At 43.4% G+C, this 22200-nt stretch overlaps 1 protein-coding gene across 1 annotated transcript in view; it reads left to right on the forward strand.

Annotated features, from left to right (window-relative positions):
- LOC138672809 (immunoglobulin superfamily member 1-like) overlaps positions 1 to 22200 on the forward strand; it is a 119128-nt gene that overhangs the window by 2293 nt on the left and 94635 nt on the right. The window lies entirely within an intron of this gene.

The following is a 22200-nucleotide window of genomic DNA, read 5'->3' on the forward strand; positions in this document are numbered from 1 at the left end:
CAGCAATTCAGGAATTGCTTTTTGTTTTGCTTTTTTATATGGTTCCATGTGTGGTAAAATTGGTAAGGCAGCTTTATTCTTCGGGTCAGTACGATTACAGCGATACCACATTTATATCGTTTTTTACGTTTTGGCAATATTACACAGTAAAGACTATCTTATAGAAAAAAAGAATTGTTCTTGCATCGATTTATTCTGAGAGCTATAACTTTTTTATTTTTCTGTTCATGGAGCTGCATGGTGGCTTGTTTTTGTGGGACAAGATGGCGTTTTCAGCGGTACCATTTTTATTTACATCTGTCTTTTTGATTACGTTTTATTGCACTTTTTGTTCAGCGGCATGATGATAATGCATTGTTTTTTGCCTCGTTTCTTTATTTATTTTTTAAAGGTGTTCACTGAAGGGGTTAAATAGTGGGAACGTTTTATAGAGCTGGTCGTTATGGACGCAGCGATACCAAATATGTGTACTTTTATTGTTTTGTTTTGCTTTACATAAATAAATGTATTTATTGGAAAAATATTTGCTTCTTTTTTACTTTATTTGGGTATTTTTTTTTAAATATTTTTAATTTAAAAAAAAAAAATTTGCTTTTTCACATTGTCCCATCCTGGAACATCACTGTTTATTATCAGATCGCTGATCTTATACTCTGCACTGCAAAGTATCACATCAGCATCTGACAGGCACAGAAGGAGGCATGTCGAGCAGGCGCTCACAAGCCACCTTCCCTGCAGGACCCCCAAGGATCCCGTGGCCATCTTGGGGCCAGAGGACTCCATGGAGACCATCAGGACAACGGGATCGAATTGCGTTGTCCTGATGGAAGATGCTCATCTATGCCGCTGTCACTACTGACAGCAGCATCAGATGGGTTAAATGCCCATGATTAGTGCTAGCACTGATCGTGGGTGTTGCTGGAAGGTGTCAGCTCTCACACAGAGCTAACACCCGCACATGATCGACACAGAGCTCAGCGTGAGGCCGCATGATCGGGCAGCCGTACATATACTTCTCTTTGCGGGAACGCAGCTGTCGCAGAGCAGTATAAATACAGTGGATGTCGGGAAAGGGTTAACATTAATTTCAGACACATAAATCATATCACATACACCGTGTTCCAAATTATTATGCAAATTTGATTTAATTGTCATAAAGATTTAATTGTTTTGTTTTTCAAATAAACTCATGGATGGTATTGTGTCTCAGGGGTCAATGGATCACTGAAATCAATCTTAAATACATGTGATAATTAGTTTTCCAGGTGATTCTAATTAAGGAAAACTACTCAAAAATGATGTTCCACATTATTAAGCAGGCCACAGTTTTCAACTAACATGGGGAAGAAAAAGCATCTCTCTGCTGTCAAAAAGTATCAAATAGTGCAATGCCTTGGTCAAGGGATGAAAACATTAGATATTTCCCGAAAACTTAAGTGTGATCATTGTACTGTTAAGAGATTTGTGGCTGAATCTGTGCACAGACGTGTTCGTGCTGATAAAGGCATAATGAGGAAGGTTTCTGCCGGGCAAGTTCATCGGATTAAGAGAGTAGCTGCTAAAAAGCCGTTACAAACCAGCAAACAGATATTTGAAGCTGCTGGTGCCTCTGGAGTCCCTCGAACCTCAAGGTGTAGGATCCTTCAAAGGCTTGCTTTGGTTCATAAACCTACTATTCGACCACCCCTAACAGGGTTTGAGTCGCCCACCAGGGCAGCGGGGTACTCGTTACCAGGTCCGGTCACTCTTAAAGGGGATGTCACGGTGGCTGCATCCCGATCCGTGGCCCTGGGACTCACTGAAAAAGGGGAAGGTCTTTTAAGGGGAATTGTGAATAAAGTTTGTCATGACGCCACCTGTGTTGTTCGGTCAGCGGGGACCGACGCCTCTTAAAGGGGTCCTCTGGGGTGATGATATGGCGGCGACGCTTCTCACAGGTGTAGCAGAGTCCCTAGGGCTCCCAGTGTATGCAATGATGGTGTATGCTGGTAAATGAGTAAAGGACACAGCGCTGCAGTCTTTACCTGGTTTACTGAAGTTGTAACAGGCCTCAGTCTAGGGTACCAGCAACATGTACATAAGAAGTCCAGGCAGCCCGGAAACAAGTAAAATCCCCTTGGCAAGTCCCCTTGGCAAGTCAGGTTGGGAGCCTTCCAGTTTGTGCTCGCTATAGTTCTTTGCTGCCTGAAGTGTCCTAACAAGGTCCTGGTCCTTTTTCTGGGACAGTGCCTGTATAATAGGCAACTTTAGCCATTCTTTCTGGGGCCTCTGCACGGTTACTCCAGGCTCCAGAATGCTGCTGTACCACAGGCTTAATGCGGGCAGTATATGTATAGTCCTATGCCCTCCGGTTCTGCTATGGGGTTTGCAGCTCCCCACAGCCTTGGGCTCCCGGTACCCGCTCTCTGTGCTCTGGCTCCTCAGAGGCCCACTCGCAGCCCTATTCTCTCCTCTGTGCTCCTTTCCCTTCACTATCTGCTCCACACTAAACTTGCTCCTCCTCCAGACCAGGATCTTTATCAACGTAAGCTGCCTTGAAACCGGGTTTTGAGCTCCCCCTCCTGGCCTGGATTCAAAAGGTGTTGTGTGTGTGAGGTAACCTGCCAAAGAGATCCCTCTTGTTTCCAGTCATAGCACTACCCTCCCCGAGAGGAAGGCAGTACTACTGTGGTACCCGAACTCCTGGGATGCCACATGTTCACAAGCAGAAACGGTTGCAGTGGGCCCAGACATACATGAAGACTAATTTTCAAACAGTCTTGTTTACTGATGAGTGTTGAGCAACCCTGGATGGTCCAGATGGATGGAGTAGTGGATGGTTGGCGGACGGCCAGCATGTCCCAACAAGGCTGCGACGTCAGCAAGGAGGTGGAGGAGTCATGTTTTCGGCCGGAATCATGGGGAAACAGCTGGTATGGCCCTTTAAGGTTCCTGAAGGTGTGAAAATGACCTCTGCAAAGTATATAGAGTTTCTGACTGACAATTTTCTTCCTTGGTCTAAAAAGCAGAAACGTGCCTTCAGGAGCAAAATCATCTTCATGCATGACAATGCACCATCTCATGCTGCAAAGAATACCTCTGAGTCATTGGCTGCTATGGGCATAAAAAGAGATAAACGCATGCTGTGGCCACCATCTTCCACTGACTTCAACCTTATAGAGAACCTTTGGAGTATCATCAAGCAAAAGATCTTTGAGGGTGGGAGGCAGTTCACATCAAAACAGCAGCTCTGGGAGGCGATTCTGACTTCATGCAAAGAAATACAAGCAGAAACTCTCCAAAAACTCACAAGTTCAATGGATGCAAGAATTGCGAAGGTGATATCAAACAAGGGTTTCTATGTTAACGTGTAACTTGGCCTGTTAGGAGGTTTTGGAGTTAAATAGCTTTTTTGTTCAGTGAATGTGACCTCCTAATGCTGCAAATTCCACAAATGAGCATTTTCAGTTCTTTAAAACATATCAAATGTTTAGAAATTCTACTTTGCCTAATAATTTGGAACAGTGCATTTTGAGTTTTTATTTATTTTGGAGAGTATACTGTTATAATTGGGAGGTTTCTTCAATAAAATTCGATGTATACTCTAACGGGTGATGACTTTTATTAGACTGACTGTCATTTGCACTGACCATTTAGGAAAATCCGAGAAAAATATAATTTGCATTATAATTTGGAACATGGTGTATATATAAATAAATATGTAGAAAGTTGCTTTATGAGAGAGGCTTCTGAAAAGTCTAATTTCTGCAGGAACTTTTATCATTTATTTTGTTTTTTTATTTTACTCGCTCATATGGTGCAATTAACTTCCACAGGGCTTTCCGTACATTATCAGCATTGTTCCCCCTTGAAGCTCACAATCTAATTTCCCTATCAGTATGACTTTGGAAAATAACCAGAGTACCTGGAGGAAACCCTTGCAAACATGGGAATAACATACAAACTCCTTATAGATTTGATCTATTGTGCGATTTGAGCCCAGGATCCCAGCGCTGCGAGGCTACAGTGGTAACCACCAAGCCACCATGCATTTCAACACATATGCTTACTACACTACTCTTCAAATTAAACCTTACAAGTTGGTCACTTGAAGCATTTAAATCCTACCACTTTCCCATTGCTGCCTTAATAATCCATTATTACGATTCACTGACCAACCAAAAAGAAAACTGAGCGGTAGGGCGAATTCTACACAAAGATAAAAAGGAATAGATATTTTACATGACGATACGAGGCATAAAATGAAATACACAGGGGAAGGACTAAATTTGGTGATCTCAAACCAAAAAATCCTCGACTACAGAAGCAATCCACACACCGGCCTTTCACTACTGCCACAGAATACCGAGAATTACATCTGCCACAAGTCAACATCATAAGTATCCCAAAGAAAATATGTAGATACAACACAAGATAAACTACTGGAAGAAACTATAGGAGCACAATAAACAGAAATCTAAAATAGTTAGTATTAAAACAACTATTATTATTATTTATTAATTATAATAATTAATACATAATTACGTGCCTTTAATACATTGCAGCATATTGTTGTAGGTATGAATAAACAGACAGAATGGGGGGGCACATCACCTCAATGTGCGTTTCACAGCACACTGGGCTTTTTCAGGAGTTGTGTCCATTTTAAAACAAGTTTATAGACAGATTATGAAGCTCACCTGCGTGCCTGAAACATTGGCGCAACACAGACATATTCCCTGGCTCCATTTGGCAGGGTGTAAGCACACATAGTTACATATCTACATAGGTTGAAAAAAGACCTAGGTCCATCAAGTTCAACCTTTCTCCACTAATTTTATATTTTTGTCACGAAATTATCTTTACCCCACAATGTTATGTGTACTGAGGAAATCATCCAGCCCTTTTTTTTTTTTTAAACTGTCATAGTGTCTGCCATTACTACCTCCTGTGGTAGGGCATTCCACAGTCTGACTGCTCTAACTGTAAAGAACCCTTTCCTATTTAGCTGCCGGAATCTACTTTCTTCCACCCATAATAAGTGCCCCCTAGTCCTAAGTATAGTCCTTGGAAGGAATAAGTCATGCACCAGTCCTTTGAACTGATCACACATATAATTCTACATGTAAATGAGATCTCCTCTGAAAAATCTTTGTTCTAAGCTAAACAAGCCCAACTTTTACAACCTTTAATCATATAAGATGCCTTCAATCCCTTGAAATAATCTAGTTTCCCACCTTTGAACTAACTCTAACATACGAATATCCTTTTTAAAATGTGGAACCCAAAACTGGATCCCATATTCTAGATGTGGCCTTATATGTGATTTATAAAAGGGTAACAATACGTTTGAATTGCAGGATTTTCTCCCTCCTTTTATACATCCTAAAATCTTGTTTGCTTTTGCGGCTGATGCTTGACATTGAGTACTGCTTATATCAGCTTATTTGTAACCAGCATAACGAAGTTCTTCTCCTGTTCTGTAGCCCAAAATATACTCCCATTTAATATACAGCACAGACCAAAAGTTTGGACACACCTTCTCATTTAAAGATTTTTCTGTATTTTCATGACTATGAAAATTGTACATTCACACTGAAGGCATCAAAACTATGAATTAACACATGTGGAATTATATACTTATCAAAAAAATGTGAAACAACTGAAAATATGTCTTATAGGCTAGGTTCTTCAAAGTAGCCACCTTTTCCTTTGATGACTGCTTTGCACACTCTTTATGAGCTTCGAAAGGTAGTCACCGGGAATGGTTTTCACTTCACAGGTGTGCCCTGTCAGGTTTAATAAGTGGGATTTCTTGCCTTACAAATGGTGTTGTGTTGTGCAGATGTTTGGTGGATACACAGCTGATAGTCCTACTGAATAGACTGTTAGAATTTGTATTATGACAAGAAAAAAGCAGCTAAGTAAAGAAAAACGAGTGGCCATCATTACTTTAATCCATTAATCACATATGACGTACTATCACGGGGGGAGCACGGCCGATCACAGCATTCTGGCGGTACACGATCGCAGCTTTCTGGCGGTACAGGGAAGCATTGCGCAGGGAGGGGGCTCCCTGCAGGCTTCCCTGAGACCCTCGGTACAAGGCGATGTGCTCACCTTGTACTGAACATCTCCTCCCTGCAGGCCCCGGATCCAAAATGGCCACGAGGCTACATCCGGGTCCTGCAGGGAGGTGGCTTACCAGCGCCTGCTCAGAGCAAGCACAGTGCTCTGCAAAGTGTCAGATCAGCGATCTGAGCCTATAACATGATTCCCCCCCTGGGGCAATGTTATAAAGTAAAAAAAAAAATATTCACATGTGTAAAAAAAATTAAAAAAAATTCCTACATAAAGAAAAAAAAAACTATATATATATATATATTGTTCCCATAAATACATTTCTTTATCTAAATAATAAAAAAACAATAAAAGTGCACATATTTAGTATCACCACGTCCGTAACGACCCCACCTATAAAACTGTCCCGCTAGTTAACCCTTTCAGTGAACGCGGTAAAAAAAAAAAAGACGCAAAAAACTATGCTTTACTATCATACCGCCGAACAAAAAGATGAATAACACGTGATCAAAAAGACAGATATAAATAACCATGGTACCGCTGAAAACATCATCTTGTACCACAAAAAACGAGCCATGATACAGCATCATCAGCTAAAAAATAGAAAAGTTATAGTCCTCAGAATAAAGCGATGCAAAAATAATTTTTTTTTCTATAAAATAGTTTTTAGCATATAAAAGCGCCAAAACATAAAAAAATATAAATGAGGTATTGCTGTAATCGTACAGACCCGAAGAATAAAACTGCTTTATCAATTTTACCAAACGTGGAACGGTATAAACGCTTCCCCCAAAAGAAATTCATGAAAAGCTGGTTTTTGGTCATTCTGCCTCACAAAAATCGGAATAAAAAGTGATCAAAAAATGTCACATGCCCGAAAATGTTACCAATAAAAACGTCAACTCGTCCCGCAAAAAACAAGACTCTGTGGACCAAAATATGGAAAAATTATAGCTCTCAAAATGTGGAGAGGCAAAAACTATTTTTTGCAATAAAAAGCGTCTTTTAGTGTGTGACGGCTGCCAATCATAAATATCCGCTAAAAAAACGCTATAAAAGTAAATCAAAACCCTTTTCATCACCCCCTTACTTAGGGAAAAATAATAAAATTTAAAAAAAATGTATTTATTTCCATTTTCCCATTAGGGTTAGGGTTAGGGCTGGGGTTAGGGTTATAACTGGGGTTAGGGCTAGGGTTGGGGCTAGGGTTAGGGTTGGGGCTAGGGTTCGGGTTTCAGTTAGAATTGGGGGTTTCCACTGTTTAGGCACATAAGGGGCGCTCCAAACGCGACATGGCGTCCGATCTCAATTCCAGCCAATTCTGCTTTGAAAAGTAAAACAGTGCTCCTTCCCTTCCAAGCTCTCCCGTGTGCCCAAACAGGGGTTTACCCCAACATATGGGGTATCAGCGTACTCAGGACAAATTGTACAACAACTTTTGGGGTCCAATTTCTCTTGTTACCCTTGGGAAAAGAAACATTTGGGGGGCTAAAAAAACATTTTTTTTTTATTTTCACGGCTCTGCGTTATAAACTGCACGACTCTGCATTATAAACTGTAGTGAAACACTTGGGGGTTCAAAGTTCTCACAACACATCTAGATAAGTTCCTTGGGGGTCTAGTTTCCCATATGGGGTCACTTGTGGGGGTTTTCTACTGTTTAGTTACATCAGGGGCTCTGCAAATGCAACGTGACGCCTGCAGACCAATCCATCTAAGTTTGCATTCTAAATGGCGCTCCTTCCCTTCTGAGCTCTGCCATGCACCCAAACGGTTGTTCCCCCCCACATATGGGGTATCAGCGTACTCAGGACAAATTGGACAACAACTTTTGGAGCCCAATTTCTCCTGTTACCCTTGGGAAAATACAAAACTGGGGGCTAAAAAATAAATTTTTGAGGAAAAAAATGATTTTTTATTTTCACGGCTCTGCGTTATAAACTGTAGTGAAACACTTGGGGGTTCAAAGTTCTCACAACACATCTAGATAAGTTCCTTAGGGGTCTACTTTCCAAAATTGTGTCACTTTGGGGGGTTTCAATGTTTAGGCACATCAGTGGCTCTCTAAACGCAACATGGCATTCCATCTCAATTGCAGTCAATTTTGCATTGAAAAGTCAAATAGCGCTAAAATGAAGTTTAAAGGTGGTTAATTCAAGGTCATTAGGACCCCTTCTTCAGGAAATACCATGTACAACAAGTGCTGTATGTGGTATTTCCCATAGAAGGGGTCCTAATGACCTTGAAAAGCAGTGAATAAACCACCTTTATACTTCATCACTCCTCTGGAATAGCATTACTTTGGCAGCGCGGACATAATCCACATTTCCTATGTGGAATACTACATTACCAACATCCAGATTTGCAGTTATCTCCTCATAGAAACCCAACATGGTGAGACTCAACTTATCTTTCATGAATCCATGCTGGTTGTCAGTAATGCTCTCAAAAACTTTGCACACAACTGATGTCAAACTTACCGGACGATAAGTGTCTGGATCCATTTTCTTAACTTTCTTAAATATCAGTACCACGTCAGCCATCCTCCAATCCTGTGGTGCTAATCCTGTTATTATAGAGTCTAAGAAGATGACATTACTGAGCTCAATTCCTTCAATATCTGTAGGTGATCTGTCAATATTTCATTTGCTCAGACACAGGCGTACTTCTTCTTGTATTAAACTAGTTATATCAGGTAGTGTACTTTGATTTCTTCCTTGTTGAATGATCCCTGGAACAGTCGGTTCATTTGTGAACACAAATGAAAAGTGCCTATTTAATATATCTGCCTTTTCTATCTGCCTTTAATATATCTGCCTTGCTATTATCATCTTTTAATGGGCAGATACCATCTTTTTTTTCACGTTTTGGCATTGGTGTATTTATAAAAATTTGGGGGATTTATTTTAATGTCTCTGGCAATTTGTTCTTATCATATTATCTCTGCCTTTTCTTTGTCCTCTATAATTATCTTGTTGTTACCCTCTTTTAATGGGCAGAACCATTTTTTTTATGTTTTGGCATTTATGAAAATTTGGGGGATTTATTGTAATGTCTCTGGCGAGTTGTTCTTACCATATTATGGTCACTGCATCCCAAATGCTCCCTGATCTTTAGATCTAAAATTGTATCTAGTCTATTTGAAAGAACCAGATCCAGTACAGTTTCTGCGCGTGCTCATTGAATTGGCCTCTAGCACCTGCAAAGTATGCTTTGCCCAACTGTGGTCAAAACATAAAATCACTATTGCGCATGCGCCTGCATTTTTCATTACGCTCTATGCCCCCTTGAATGGCAAGACTTCCGGCGCACAGAACATCATGGAAAATGCCGGCGCATGCGCAATAATGAGTTGTATGCTTTGCCCACTGTTGGGCAAAACATACTGCGCATGCGCGAGAGGCCACTTCAATGCGCAGGCGCAGAAAAAATTGGCAATGCAGGACAGAAGATTAATGAATGCGTAAAGCAAGGCAGGAGGTGGGGAGAAACAGCGAATAGGCCCTGCCCATCGGACCGTATCGGGGTAATTTACATACGAAAATGGAGAAATTACAAAGATATTTTCTCAGCAAAGGTGGGGAATCGGGGATATGAAAGGTACTGTTGTAAAGCAGAGCTCAGGCACAATTGAACCATATTTTTATCTCAAATCGAAAAAAAAGGGGTGACAGGTTCCCTTTAACTGCAGATGAGAACTTGAAACTTTTAGCACAACCACAAGATTCTATGTACCATTGAATGTCTGGATAGTTAAAATCCCCAATAATAAAGACTCTATTATTATTATTTGCTGCCTTTTTAATCTGTTGACCTCTTCATTTATATTAGGAGGCTTGTAGCAAACTCCAATTGACAACTTTTCATTATTGCCATCCCCATGTATATTTACGAACACACTGACTCTACATTGTTACAGCTTTCGCCAATATCATCATTGAGTACAGGTGTTAAGTTGTACTTAAAAAAGAAACACACCCCTCCACCTGTTCTTTCTAAATGTAGTGTAACCATCTACCTTTATCACCAAGTCATGGCTTCCATCTAGCCAGGTTTACATATTGCCCACTACATTGTAATCTGTGGCTGACATAAGAGTTTCCTATTCATTCATTTTGTTTCCTAGACTTCTTGCATTTACCATCAGATATTTAATACTATTAGCACATTTATTACTCCTACTCACCTCCCTACTTTTCTTGCATGTCCCAGCCCCCTTAAATCCTCATTGACCCTTACTGTCTCACTCTCTCTGTCTTCTCTATCCATCCCCTTGTTAGCACAACTACCCTTCCTCCCCCCAGATCCTAGTTTAAAAGCTCCTCCATTCATTGGACCATTTTTTTACCGCACAGCTGAACCCTCCCAATTGAGATGCAACACGTCCCTACCATACTGCCTGTAGCCGACAGAAAAATCAGCCCAGTTCTCCATGAATACAAACCCTTCCATCCTGCACCAATTTCTCAGCCACTTATTTATCTCCTTACACTCCCGCTGTCATTCTGGTGACACTCATGGCACCGAGAGTATTTCTGCAAACACCACCTTGGGGGTCCTCGACTTCAGCCTCTCTCCTAGTTCCCGTAATTATTTTTAAGGCCCTTCCACCTCTCTCTAACTTTGTCATTGATACCAATGTGTACATGATCACCATCATCAATGGCAGGCAGTCATATTTGTGACTTCACGCTCATAAACATGGCATGGTGTACATAAATCATGTAAAAAGTGTTTGGATCAATTATATACTGGCGTGGTATTTTGCCCATGCAAACCGCCCCAGTTTTAAGTTTTTACATATTTTCTAATGCTACCTATGGTTACAACTAGATTTATGGTTCGTTTTATGTTAAAAATATGGCTAGGGTTAGACATATGGCTAGAGTTAGGGATAAGGATAGCTTAAGAGATAGGGCTAGGATTAAAAAAAAACATAAAAATAGGAATGTAACAAAGTATTTTTTTATTATTATTTTATGGCTGATTGCAGCAAAGGTAGGAATACTAGAGGGTCAGAGGACAAACTGCTAATGACATCATTATTTTCCTCTAAATACAATAAATGTGCTTGAGGGATAAAAGATTAAATACTAGACTGGCGGAAGGGGCTCTGTTGTGAATTCTGTTGTCGAACTCCCTCCTGTGGTCGTGAGTGGTACTTCGGCGAGTTCTGTCTATGGGCTTCCTCTGGTGGCTATGAGTGAATCTGCTGCTTCTGAGGTTCCTTACACAGGTGACATGGGTTGTCCTTTGGTTGGCTGCTCTATTTAACTCCTCTCAGATCGTTACTCCATGCCAGCTGTCAACGTTTTTGCATTTGTTCAGTTCGCTCCTGGATCTCTCTGGTGACCTGCCTTCTCCTGCAGAAGCTAAGTTCCTGATAGTCATTATTTGTTCACTGTTTTCTTGTCCAGCTGGTTTTCATGATTTTGTCTTGCTAGCTGGAAGCTCTGGGATGCAGAGTGGTCCCTCCGCACCATGAGTCGGTGCGGAGGTCTTTTTTGCACACTCTGCGTGGTCTTTTGTAGGTTTTTGTGCTGATCGCAAAGTTACCTTTCCTATCCTCTGTCTATTTAGTAAGTCTGGCCTCCCTTTGCTGAAACCTGTTTCATCTCTGCGTTTGTGACTTTCATCTTTACTCACAGTCAATATATGTGGGGGGCTTCCTTTACCTTTGGGGAGTTTCTCTGAGGCAAGGTAGGCTTTATTTTCTATCTCTAGGGCTAGATAGTTCTTAGGCTGTGACGAGGCGCCTAGGTCTGGCCTGGAGCGCTCCACGGCTATTTTTAGTGTGTGTGATAGGATTAGGGCTTGCGGTCAGCAGAGCTCCCACATCCCAGAGCTCGTCCTGTATGAGGTTCAACTATCAGGTCATTCCGGGTGCTCCTAACCACCAGGTCATAACAGTACAGCTGGCCCAAAGTATTAATGCATCTCAATAGAGGGATAAGAGAACTTCTGAGACCATTTTTTTTTTCTTTGCACTGTGTTTTGTCTTTCTTTTCCCCTAGACCTTTGGGTGGTTCAGGACACAGGTGTAGACATGGACATTCAAGGTCTGTCCTCTTGTGTGGATCATCTCACTGAAAGGGTACAAAACATTCAAGATTTTGTGGTTCAGAATCCTATGTTAGAGCCTAGAATTCCTATTCCTGACTTATTTTCTGGGGATAGATCTAGGTTCTTGAATTTCAAAAATAATTGTAAACTGTTTCTAGCTTTGAAACCCCGCTCCTCTGGTGACCCCGTTCAACAGGTAAAAATCATTATTTCCTAGTTGCGTGGTGACCCTCAAGACTGGGCATTTTCCCTTGCGCCAGGAGATCCTGCATTGCATGATGTTGATGCGTTTTTTCTGGCGCTTGAATTGCTTTTTGATGAACCTAATTCAGTGGATCAGGCAGAGAAAATCTTGCTGGCTTTGTGTCAGAGTCAGGATGAAGCGGAGGTGTACTGTCAAAAGTTTAGAAAGTGGTCTATGCTTACTCAGTGGAATGAATGTGCCCTGGGGGCAATTTTCAGAAAGGGTCTTTCTGAACCCCTTAAGGATGTCATGGTGGGATTTCCCACGCCTGCTGGTCTGAATGAGTCTATGTCTTTGGCCATTCAAATCGATCGGCGCATGCGTGAGCGCAAAGCTGTGCACCATCTGGCGGTATTCTCTGAGCATAGGCCTGAGCCTATGCAGTGTGATAGGACTTTGACCAGAGCTGAACGGCAAGAACACAGACGTCGGAAAGGGCTGTGTTTTTACTGTGGTGAATCCACTCATGCTATCTCCGATTGTCCTAAGCGCACTAAGCGGTTCGCTAGGTCTGCCACCATTGGTATGGTACAGTCAAAATTTCTTTTGTCCGTTACTCTGATTTGCTCTCTGTCGTCATATTCTGTTATGGCATTTGTGGATTCAGGCGCTGCCCTGAATTTGATGGACTTGGAGTTTGCCAGGCGCTGTGGTTTTTTCTTGGAGCCCTTGCAGTATCCTATTCCATTGAGAGGAATTGATGCTACGCCTTTGGCCAAGAATAAGCCTCAGTACTGGACTCAATTGACCATGTGCATGGCTCCTGCACATCAGGAGGATATTCGCTTTTTGGTGTTGCATAATCTGCATGATGTGGTCGTTTTGGGGTTGCCATGGCTACAGGTCCATAATCCAGTGTTGGATTGGAAATCTATGTCTGTGTCCAGTTGGGGTTGTCAGGGGGTACATGGTGATGTTCCATTGCTCTCAATTTCACCCTCCACTCCTTCTGAAGTCCCTGAGTTTTTATCAGATTACCGGGATGTATTTGAAGAGCCCAAATCTGGTGCCCTACCTCCTCATAGGGATTGCGACTGTGCTATTGATTTGATTCCTGGTAGTAAGTTTCCTAAGGGCCGTCTGTTTAATTTATCTGTGCCAGAGCACGCTGCTATGCGGAGTTATGTAAAGGAATCCTTGGAGAAGGGTCATATTTGCCCGTCGTCGTCACCATTGGGAGCAGGGTTCTTTTTTGTGGCCAAGAAGGATGGTTCTTTGAGACCTTGTATTGATTACCGCCTTCTTAATGAGATCACAGTCAAATTTCAGTATCCTTTGCCGCTGCTGTCTGATTTATTTGCTCGGATTAAGGGGGCTAGTTGGTTCACCAAGATAGATCTTCGTGGTGCGTATAATCTTGTGCGAATTAAACAGGGTGATGAATGGAAGACGGCATTTAATACGCCCGAGGGCCATTTTGAGTACCTGGTTATGCCATTCGGGCTTTCTAATGCTCCATCTGTGTTTCAGTCCTTTATGCATGACATCTTCCGAGAGTAACTGGATAGATTCATGATTGTATATTTGGATGACATTTTGGTCTTTTCGGATGATTGGGAATCTCATGTGAAGCAGGTCAGAATGGTGTTCCAGGTCCTTCGTGCGAATTCCTTGTTTGTGAAGGGGTCAAAGTGTCACCTTGGAGTTCAGAAGGTTTCATTTTTGGGTTTCATTTTTTCCCCTTCTACTATCGAGATGGACCCTGTTAAAGTTCAGGCCATTTACGATTGGACTCAGCCGACATCTGTGAAGAGCTTGCAGAAGTTCCTGGGCTTTGCTAATTTTTATCGTCGCTTCATCACTAACTTTTCCAGTGTTGCTAAGCCGTTGACTGATTTGACCAAGAAAGGTGCTGATGTGGTCAATTGGTCCTCTGCGGCTGTAGAGGCTTTTCAGGAGTTGAAGCGTCGTTTTGCTTCTGCCCCTGTGTTGTGCCAGCCAGATGTTTCGCTTACTTTTCAGGTGGAGGTTGATGCTTCTGAAATTGGAGCAGGGGCTGTTTTGTCGCAAAGAAGTTCTGATGGCTCGGTGATGAAACCCTGTGCCTTCTTTTCTAGAAAATTCTCGCCTGCTGAGCGCAATTATGATGTGGGCAATCGGGAGAACTATCTATCAGTTCTCACCAAGACACCAAGGAGAGCAGACGTGTCTGTCTGCTCTCTGCTGGATGAGGACAATAAGGCGCCGTGCTAGTGGCAGCCCATTGCAGCAGCAATAGTTTTGTTTTGTTTTAGTTTTGTTTTGTTTTATTTTGTTTTGTTTTACTTTACTTTATTTTATTTTGGAATTATTTTTGTTATGTGTGAACCTTTTTCTTTCTGAACCTCAGCTTTTTTGGTACTCCTAAGGAATTTTCTTTTCCCCAGTACCTTCTCCTTCTGAACTTGGATCCGCTGGAATGCTTCCCTTGGATTTATGCTGAACCCTTGGATTTATGCTGAACCCTTGGATTTCCCCTTGGCTGGTTGCTTCTGAACCAGGGATGCTATGATTTGTTTCCCCTGGATGCATACTGCTACCCACAGCTTTCTGGATGTATGCTTCTGATCCTTGGCTCCCCAGGAAGGTTTCCCTTGGATGTTTGCTGCTACCCGCAGCTATCTGGATCTACAGTGCATTTGTGATCACCTTGCAACCTAGGACTGGTATTATACGCACCTACTGCCAGGCGGCCACTACCTGTCTGGGAATTGGCATAGTTATGTCTGGAGGAGTGCACTGTATACCTCCCTACACGGACAGGCTTAGTGCGACTAACATGGGCAAGGTTTTGATTGATGTCCCTAAGTCTGTTCATAAATGCGTTGCTTACTCAAGGGGCCGACTTCTGGAGCTGCGCAGGCTAATGCCTTCTCCTGCAGTGGGTAGACCATGTGTCCCGTGTGAGGTAAGGCGACCCTACAGAGGCTGCAGAGCGGGCAAAAAACTTAAGGCAAGGTGAAGACGGTTTAAACCTGTAGTTCCGTCCATCATCATGGGGAATTGTTATGAATAGGTAATTCAGAACCACAATGGACCTTGAAGTTCAGAGCACACAAAGTGACCTGACAATAACCAAAAGACATAGGACGAGCTCTGAGACGTGGTAACTCTGCTGACCGCAATCCCTAATCCTATCCAACCACACTAGAGGCAGCCGTGGATTGCGCCTAACGCTCCCTATGCAACTCGGCACAGCCTGAGAAACTAGCTAGGCCTAAGAAGGAAAAATAAGCCTGCCTTGCCTCAGAGAAATACCCCAAAGGAAAAGGCAGCCCCCCACATATAATGACTGTGAGTAGAGATGAAAATACAAACGCAGAGATGAAATAGATTTAGCAAAGTGAGGCCCAACTTACTGAACAGACCGAGCATAGAAAAGATTGCTTTGCGGTCAACACAAAACCCTACAAACAACCACGCAAAGGGGGCAAAAAGACCCTCCGCACCGACTAACGGTACGGAGGTGCTCCCTCTGCGTCCCAGAGCTTCCAGCAAGCAAGAACAACCAATTAAGCAAGCTGGACAGAAAAAATAGCAAACAAAAATAACACAAGCAAAACTTAGCTTATGCAGGAAGACAGGCCACAGGAACGATCCAGGAGGAAAAAAGACCAATACTAGAACATTGACTGGAGGCCAGGAGCAAAGCACTAGGTGGAGTTAAATAGAGCAGCACCTAACGACTTCACCACAACACCTGAGGAAGGAAACTCAGAAGCCGCAGTACCACTTGTGACCACAGGAGGGAGCTCTGCCACAGAATTCACAACAGGGAATGTTCAATCACTGGGTAATAAGTCGGATGAACTGCTGGCATTAATACGGACCCAGAGGGAATACAAAGAATGCAGTTTGATATGTTTTACTGAAACATGGTTACGTGGCGAGATCCCGGACTCAAGTGTTTCAGTACCAGGATTTCACATGGTCCGGGCGGATAGAGACACTATGAAGAGCGGCAAAAGAAAGGGCGGTGGAGTTATACTCTACATAAACAATGGTTGGTGCAATCAGGGTCATGTGACTGTAAGGGAGCGCCATTGTTGTCCGAACATTGAATAGCTAGCTGTTGGCCTCAGACCTTACTATATTCCTAGAGAATTCTCGCTTGTTACTGCAATAGTGTTGTACATACCACCAACTGCAAACCATGAGGCTGCAGGTGAAGTGCTGTCAGGAGTCATTGCCCGGCTCCAGATGAAACACCCCAACTCGCTTACTGTAATCTCTGGGGATTTTAACCGGGCTAAAATGTCTACTGCCTTACCTAAATTCTATCAATTTGTTAAATGTACAACACGTGACAAAATTACGTTGGACTAAAGGCCCCTTCACATTTAGCGACGCTGCAGCGATACCGACAACGATCCGGATCGCTGCAGCGTCGCTGTTTGGTCGCTGGAGAGCTGTCACACAGACCGCTCTCCAGCGACCAACTATGCCGGTAACCAGGGTAAACATCGGGTAACTAAGCGCAGGGCCGCGCTTAGTAACCCGATGTTTACCCTGGTTACCATGCTAAAAGTAAAAAAAAACAAACACTAGATACTTACCTACAGCCGTCTGTCCTCCAGCGCTGCGCTCTGCTTCTCTGCTCTCCTCTTGTACTGTCTGGGAGCCGGAAAGCAGAGCGGTGACGTCACCGCTCTGCTTTCCGGCTCACAGACAGTACAGGAGGAGTGCAGAGCGCAGCGCTGGAGGACAGACAGCGGTAGGTAAGTATCTAGTGTTTGTTTTTTTTTACTTTTAGCATGGTAACCAGCGTAAACATCGGGTTACTAAGCGCGGCCCTGCGCTTAGTTACCCGATGTTTACCCTGGTTACCAGTGAAGACATCGCTGGATCGGTGTCACACACGCCGATCCAGCGATGTCTCCAGGGAGTCCAGCGACGAAATAAAGTTCTGGACTTTCCTCAGCGACCAACGATCTCCCAGCAGGGGCCTGATCGTTGGTCGCTGTCACACATAACGATTTCATTAACGATATCGTTGCTACGTCACAAATAGCAACGATATCGTTAACAATATCGTTATGTGTGAAGGTACCTTTACTCTATGCGAATGTCAAGAATGCTTATTCATCCTCTACCCTGCCGCCCTTGGGGAAGTCTGATCACAATCTTGTACTATTGTCACCAGTCTACCAACCTGTTGTTAGTACACAGCCTTCTAAGATTAAATCAGTTAGAATGTGGAGTCCAACAAATGAACAGGCTTTGCAGGATTGCTTTCATCTTACAGACTGGGATGTGCTGCTTGGGACAATGGACGAGTATACAAATGTTAATGAAGTGGTTGGTAGAGTGACTGACTACATTAACTTCTGCACTGATATGTTGGTGCCGACTAAAAAGATTAGGTGTTTTGCAAACAACAAGCCATGGATAACAAAGGAATTGAAGCATTTGCTCAACAGGAAAAAAAGGCATTTAAACTGGGTGACAAAGAGGAAATTAAAATGATACAGCATGAATTGAAGCATAAAATAAAGGAGGCCCAGGAAGCCTTCAGAATTAAACTTGAAAAGAAACTGTCCCACAATAATACCAGAGAGGTTTGGGCAGGAATGAAATTACTGACTGGGCTTAAGCTGAGGCCTGAAAATGATCCAGGAACAATGGACAAGGCTAATGAGATGAATGAGTATTTCAATAGATTTAGCAGTACATGTGTAATGCCAACTGATAGTGGATGGGAACTGGGTGCAAATTCTGCAACATCGATATTGGAGGATGAGCAGACCTATTTTAGAGTATCCGAAAATGATGTGAGGAGGCAGTTTAAGTCACTTAACATTGGTAAAGCTGCAGGACCTGATGGACTCAGCTCACGTGTCCTTAAAGTTTGTGCAGACCAGCTGTGTACTGTCTTTACGCGCCTATTTAATGGAAGTCTACAAACACAGAGGGTACCAGTGATATGGAAAACTTCCTGTCTGGTGCCGGTACCCAAGATGACTTCTCCTGCATCCCTAAATGACTATCGTCCTGTAGCCTTAACATCTCACGCTATGAAGGCCTTGGAAAGATTAGTGCTTGCTCACTTAAGACCGAGGGTCAATGCTTTTATCGATCCCCTTCAGTTTGCTTACCGACATAGATTGGGGGTGGATGATGCTATCCTTTCTCTGTTACATAGGGTACATTCATTTCTGGAGACTGACGGAACCACGGTGCGAGCGATGTTCTTCGATTTCTCGAGTGCATTTAACTCCCTGCAGCCACTTTTACTACACAAAAAGATGACTGATATGAAGGTTGAGGAGGGGATGAGAAATTGGATAACTGACTACCTATCAGATCGGCCACAGTTTGTACAGATGGGAGCAGTGGTGTCAAGCAGATTACTGAGCAGCGTAAGTGCCCCCCAGGGAACGGTGCTTGCGCCCTTTCTATTCACACTGTATACTTCAGACTGTCAGTATAAATCTGAACTTTGCCACCTTCATAAATTTTCGGATGACTCTGTGGTTGTGGGATGCATTAGGGGAGATCAGGGGGATGAGGAATATAGAAGGGTGGTGTCGAATTTCGTGGATTGGTGCAATGGTAACTATCTACAACTAAATGTTAAGAAAACTAAGGAGTTGGTGGCCAACTATAGCAGGATAAAGATGGAATGCTTACCGATCACTATTGCTGGTCAGGAGGTAGAGCAGGTGGAGAGTTACAAATATTTGGGGGTCCATTTGGATAGCAAACTGGACTGGAGATGCCACTCAGAGTTTGTCTACAAGAAGGGGATGAGCAGATTGTATTTCCTAAGGAAACTGAGGTCTTTTAATGTGTGTAGCAAAATGTTAGAAATGTTCTACCAATCTGTGGTGGCAAGTGCCATCTTTTTTGCAATCACGTGCTGGGGTAGTAGTGTGCGGGCCTCTGATACTAATAAGCTGAATAAGATTATTAAGAAGGCAAGTTCTGCTGTGGGCTGCAATCTGGACTCTTTTGGGGAGGTAATGGAGAAAAGAACTCTGAAAAAGTGTATGGCAATTATGAACAATAATGCACATCCACTATATGAGCTATTCATGAGACAGAAGAGCACCTTCAGCAACCGGCTTATACTCCTGAGGTGTAAGAAGGAAAAATATAGGAAATCGTTTGTGCCAACTGCCATGGGAATGTACAACAATAACATTAGGGTTAAACCACCAAGGTGAATGTCTACTTATTTCTCTACATTTCAGTTCACTTGTTGTGTATGTCCTATTCTAATATATAATGTTCTTCTGTCAACAAACTGTCATGTCAACTATGTAATTCCTTTATGATTTTTATGATTTAAGTCGTGCTGCTGTGATACAATAATTTCCCACGGGATCAATAAAGTGTATCGTATCGTATCGTATCGTATCGTATCGTATGAAGTGGGCATTCGAGGAGTGGCGACATTGGCTTGAAGGAGCTAAACATCGCGTGGTGGTCTTGACGGATCACAAGAATTTAACTTATCTCGAGTCTGCCAAACGGTTGAACCCTAGACAGGCTCGATGGTCGCTCTTTTTCTCCCGTTTTGATTTTGTGGTTTCATACCTTCCTGGATCTAAGAATGTGAAGGCTGACGCCCTGTCAAGGAGTTTTGTGCCTGACTCTCCGGGTGTTCCGGAGCCGGCGGGTATTCTTAAAGAAGGGGTAATTTTGTCTGCCATTTCCCCTGATTTGCGGCGTGTGCTGCAAAAGTTTCAGGCTGATAGACCTGACCGTTGTCCTACGGAGAAACTGTTTGTCCCTGATAGATGGACTAGTAGAGTTATCTCGGAGATTCATTGTTCAGTATTGGCTGGTCATCCTGGAATCTTTGGTACCAGAGATTTGGTGGCTAGATCCTTTTGGTGGCCTTATTTGTCACGGGATGTGCGTTCTTTTGTGCAGTCCTGTGGGATTTGTGCTCGGGCTAAGCCCTGCTGTTCTCGTGCCAGTGGGTTGCTTTTGCCCTTGCCGATCCCGAAGAGGCCCTGGATGCATATTTCCATGGATTTTATTTCTGATCTCCCTGTTTCTCAAAAGATGTCGGTCATTTGGGTGGTTTGTGATCGCTTCTCTAAGATGGTCCATTTGGTACCCTTATCTAAACTGCCTTCCTCCTCTGATTTGGTGCCATTGTTTTTCCAGCATGTGGTTTGTTTGCATGGCATTCCAGAGAACATCGTCTCGGACAGAGGTTCCCAGTTTGTTTCGAGGTTTTGGCGGTCTTTTTGCGCTAAGATGGGCATTGATTTGTCTTTTTCTTTGGCTTTCGATCCTCAGACTAATGGCCAAACTGAACGAACTAATCAGACTTTGGAGACATATCTGAGATGCTTTGTTTCTGCTGATCAGGATGATTGGGTGTCTTTCTTGCCTTTGGCTGAGTTCGCCCTTAATAATCGGGCCAGCTCAGCTACTTTAGTTTCTCCGTTTTTCTGTAATTCTGGTTTCCATCCTCGTTTCTCTTCAGGGCAGGTTGAGTCTTCGGACTGTCCTGGTGTGGATGCGGTGGTGGATAGGTTGCAGCAGATTTGGACTCATGTGGTGGACAGTTTGACATTGTCCCAGGAGAAGGCTCAACGTTTCGCTAACCGCCGGCGTTGTGTTGGTCCCCGACTTCGTGTTGGGTCTTTGGTTTGGTTGTCATCTCGTCAGGTTCCTATGAAGGTTTCCTCTCCTAAGTTTAAGCCTCGTTTCATTGGACCATATAAGATTTCTGAGGTTCTTAATCCTGTGTCATTTCGTTTGGATCTTCCAGCTTCTTTTGCCATCCATAATGTGTTCCATAGGTCGTTGTTGCGGAGATACGTGGCGCCTATGGTTCCCTCCGTTGATCCTCCTGCCCCGGTGTTGGTCGAGGGGGAGTTGGAGTATGTGGTGGAGAAGATTTTGGATTCTCGTATTTCAAGACGGAAACTCCAGTACCTGGTCAAGTGGAAGGGTTATGGTCAGGAAGATAATTCATGGGTTTTTGCCTCTGATGTTCATGCTGCCGATCTTGTTCATGCCTTTCATTTGGCTCATCCTGATCGGCCTGGGGGCTCTGGTGAGGGTTCGGTGACCCCTCCTCAAGGGGGGGTACTGTTGTGAATTCTGTTGTCGAACTCCCTCCTGTGGTCGTGAGTGGTACTTCGGCGAGTTCTGTCTATGGGCTCCCTCTGGTGGCTATGAGTGAAGCTGCTGCTTCTGAGGTTCCTTACACAGGTGACGTGGGTTGTCCTTTGGTTGGCTGCTCTATTTAACTCCTCTCAGATCGTTACTCCATGCCAGCTGTCAACGTTTTTGCATTTGTTCAGTTCGCTCTTGGATCTCTCTGGTGACCTGCCTTCTCCTGCAGAAGCTAAGTTCCTGATAGTCATTATTTGTTCACTGTTATCTTGTCCAGCTGGTTTTCATGATTTTGCCTTGCTAGCTGGAAGCTCTGGGATGCAGAGTGGTCCCTCCGCACCATGAGTCGGTGCGGAGGTCTTTTTTGCACACTCTGCGTGGTCTTTTGTAGGTTTTTGTGCTGATCGCAAAGTTACCTTTCCTATCCTCTGTCTATTTAGTAAGTCTGGCCTCCCTTTGCTGAAACCTGTTTCATCTCTGCGTTTTGACTTTCATCTTTACTCACAGTCAATATATGTGGGGGGCTTCCTTTACCTTTGGGGAGTTTCTCTGAGGCAAGGTAGGCTTTATTTTCTATCTCTAGGGCTAGATAGTTCTTAGGCTGTGATGAGGCGCCTAGGTCTGGTCTAGAGCGCTCCACGGCTATTTTTAGTGTGTGTGATAGGATTAGGGCTTGAGGTCAGCAGAGCTCCCACATCCCAGAGCTCGTCCTGTATGAGGTTTAACTATCAGGTCATTCCAGGTGCTCCTAACCACCAGGTCATAACAGGGCT

Source organism: Ranitomeya imitator, chromosome 1 (genome assembly GCF_032444005.1).
Source record: "Ranitomeya imitator isolate aRanImi1 chromosome 1, aRanImi1.pri, whole genome shotgun sequence".
NCBI lineage: Eukaryota > Metazoa > Chordata > Amphibia > Anura > Dendrobatidae > Ranitomeya > Ranitomeya imitator.